The sequence below is a fragment of the Lactuca virosa genome, chromosome 8 (genome assembly GCF_052849685.1).
Source record: "Lactuca virosa cultivar CGN04683 chromosome 8, Lactuca_virosa_CGN04683_v6, whole genome shotgun sequence".
NCBI lineage: Eukaryota > Viridiplantae > Streptophyta > Magnoliopsida > Asterales > Asteraceae > Lactuca > Lactuca virosa.
The window spans coordinates 306045885-306049684 of NC_136433.1; the positions used below are offsets into that span (position 1 = coordinate 306045885).

The following is a 3800-nucleotide window of genomic DNA, read 5'->3' on the forward strand; positions in this document are numbered from 1 at the left end:
CTATAGGCTGGGAACCGAAAGCAGGTGAAGCTTCGGTCCGAAGGGGAATCCGAACCGAAGTGACTAACCCGAACCGAAGGTGGGATGAACCGAAGTAGGTTTCGGGCCGAAGGGTGGTCTCCGTTCTTAAGAGTGAGTTCGGTCTCTAAGGAGGTTCGGTCCGAGCAGATTCGATTCTTACAAGGAGCTTCGGTCCTAAAGAGTAGTTTCGGTTCTAGGGGGAGGTTTCGGTTGTAATAGGGACTTCGGCCCTATATGGCTGTTTTTCAAGTAATCTTCCCGTTTCAAGCGGTTTTTGATTATGTTAAGGGTCGGGATGCCCCGTGTGATTACAAAAAGTTAAAAGAGATTTTGAGAGAGATTTGGGAGAGATTTAGAGAGACTTTGTTTGTGACTTTTGCGAGTGTTTAACTTCGAAATGTAAGGTTGGTAAGCCCCGTTTTGCCTTGTTATGAGTGTTATACGCCCCTGAAGGGTATGTAATAATAGTTTTATCGAGTAGTTCCATCCCTTACCCTGATTAGGGTTTAGATTTTCTGAACACGTGAAAACTCTAGATGATACTTTGCATTAGGATGGTGTGTTGTACAATAGTAAACATAATGTAAACCCTAATATACAAGGGTTAATTGAGTTGGCCGATTTGACTTATTGACTTTGACTTGACCAAAAAATGACGGTTGACTTTCTTTGACTTTGCATCACCCGTTCCTTTCTCCTCCGCCACCGTCCCCACCATCATAACCGCCACCGTGACCACCACCTCTGACACCAGTTGGCCCCAACACTATCACTTCCGTCACTTATACCATTGTCATCTCTATCACCACCATCTCTTCTGTCACCAACTATCATAATCATATATGATTACTAAATCTGTGAATATATATATATATATATATATATATATATATATATACCATCTTATAAATGATTTATAAATGTGGGCCATTTACAATTTAAGACAATTGTCTTAAAACTCAAGGAAACCAATTCTTGACCTTTAAATCCAAAATGAACGGTGAGGATGTAATATATTGTAATCCTTGTGAACTAAAAACATATTGCAATCCTTGTGAACTAAAAACAACCAATCACATACATTCCTTTAAAAAATCACTCTTAAAAAACTCCTATTTAAGAGACTCATTTGGTAAAGTCTCATCTGCACCTTTCTGATTCTTTCCATCTAAGATTCTCCATTTCTCAAAGCAGAAAACAAAACAAACGCTGCAACCTCCGACGTCACTTCCACTACCACTACAAACGTTGTGCAACCTCCGACTTCACTTCCACCACCACTGTTGTGCAACTTGGTCACATCTACCCCCACCTACATTACTGTATCATTTTTCCTGCTTAACCATTTCTCTGATAAGAATGAAAATGTCCTACACGTTTGAAATAAGCAAATGCAGATGTTATTTTTTTTTATTTTAAAGGATCCAAAATCTGAAGAAGGACGACATTAGAGATGTAGAATCAAAGTTCTTAGATATAAATATCATTCTTAAGGTATTACACATTTTTGAAGATAGAATAGGGATTTACAAGATGCATAGGTTTGTACAATATAGATAGGGATTGTTTGAATAGAGGCTGAATAGAGACTGTTGGTTTTCTACTTATATGTTTTTTTGCTTTGTTGTTTGTTCTTCTATGAATCTTTCCCTCGCTATTGTTTACTTATTTGTTTATTAGAGGCAACAAAATGAATTTTATTAACACATCTTTTAACAATTTAAAGAGAGATTAGCGATTTAGCACGCCCTTACAAGAAATATTTTAATGACTTAATTTTTTAATAAGATCAAATGTACAAAAAGATCAGAAAAATCATTTTCTGCTTTATAGGTTTGAAAGAACCCTACTGTATTAATTAAAAGAAGCAAATGTTAAAACAAATCTGAGTCTTAAAGTATGCAAGAAAAGATTGGATGAGAACTGGCTGAGTACAACATACAAAAGAACGAAAACTAAATCAGATACAAAAAAGGAAACAAAATTCATAAACAGATTATTGACCCCCAATTCATAAAAACGATTATTGATCTGTGGTAATAGAAAGAAAAATACCCATTGGTGTGCACTGGTTGTTTCAGTTTGCTAAGAGCTCCGTTTCGGTGAGAAGTTAGATGGAACAGATCTGGCTGAGTGAACGGGCTCCAAGGTCGGAAACAAAGAAGCCAGAGAGTTTGGTGGCGGCAGTTGTAGTGGTGACGGAGATGAAGTAGATGTGGCGGTAATGGAGTCGTTGGAGATCCGCAACGATGACTTCTGTAGTCGCTTCCCCGATTTCATCTAAAAGAAATGAACAAAGAGGATTATGAAGTAAAAAAGAGAAGACAATTATGGCTGTTATGGAGCATGATTAGGCAGTTGCGACAGTGAAGGAGGTGAAGAAGATGTTGGCGGTACTTCAATCGGACTAGAAGGCGCTGGTTGTGGAGGCGTAGGAGGTCATGGTCTCAGATATGGAGTTAAGGGAGGTGGTCGCCTGTGTAGATAGAGGCGGCTTAGGTTATGGATGTAAGGTTGGATAACATAGGGTTAGGTTTGTTCATAATGATATATACGGTTAATGTATTAGTATTTGTTGTAAAGTAACATACTTTTGGCCTGTAAGTATAGTTTTCATCATTTTTTTTTAATTTTTACTAAACTAAAAAGATAACAATAGAACCTATAAAATTTAATAATGAGAAAAAACACAAACAGAAAAATGTATTTGATCGAAAAAAAAAAAAAACTGAATCATATGATTTAAAAAAAATAGGAATGAATAATTATTCGAGTGAGTGCATAATACGTATAATTTCGTGTTTTTGGTTTTGGTTCTAATTACAAAAATTATACGTATCTTATTTAAATATATTTAAAATTAAAATTAAAATTATTTCATGTTACGTAAACGATATAATTTATACAAAACAATAAAAAAGTAAAATTTTGAAATCATCTTAGTTAAAACAATACGAAAATGGATATCACATTAAGATTATATGGTTCTTATCCAACAGTAAAATACAAAAATTAAATAAATATATTGCTATAATTGATGTGTGGTAGCTGTAAATAACGATTAAAAAGCCTAAAATATGATAATAAAAGTAATAATTTTTTTTATTGAGAATATCAAAAATCAAATGTAAGTCAGGTCACTGTCATCGGTAGTCGTGGTCTTCCTTATTTTTCATTTTTTGCTATACAATTTTACTCATTATTGATACAAGATGTATATAATTTTAAATTTGATAGATTATGTTAAGAAAATTATATAGTTTGGTTGAATGTTAAAAATATTTTTTTTTTGTAACTTTTGTTCTAATTTTATACATATTTATAAGAGATTGGTCTCTCAAGGAGGTGTCAACCAATTAAAATACAAAAGAAAAAAAAATTTCAAAGATATAAGAGATTGGAGTGATAGCTCACAGAGAAATTATCAGAAAAGTCTTAATATTTTCAGAAAAGTTACACTTTAGTCCCAAGATTTATTTTTTAAACAAAAAAGTCCCGATTATTTCATTTTGGCTCAAGTTTATAAAAAAATCATTTTTTTTTCTTTTAACAGGAAATGACATATTATCGTGTTTTTAAAAATAATCGGGACTTTAATGTTCAAAAAAAAAATCTTAGGACTAAGTGTAACTTTCTTGAAAATATTGGGACTTTTCTGACAATTCCCTAGCTCACAATTAAAAAAATATGATGGTATGTCGTAGATGTTGGAAAAAAATGTGAGTATATGATTAAAGAATAAAAAAAAGAGTATATGATTAAAGAATATAAAAAAAAAC

General features: G+C 33.1%; 1 long non-coding RNA gene across 1 annotated transcript; it reads right to left on the reverse strand.

Moving 5' to 3' along the window:
* Positions 1–1002: 1002 nt before the first annotated feature.
* Positions 1003–2477, reverse strand: LOC145133261 (uncharacterized). Its single transcript, XR_013718510.1, has 2 exons — positions 2077–2477; positions 1003–1391 (listed from the first exon to the last, which is right to left on the reverse strand). It is a non-coding gene; the product is annotated as an uncharacterized LOC145133261 (long non-coding RNA).
* Between the last annotated feature and the right edge of the window lie 1323 nt (positions 2478–3800).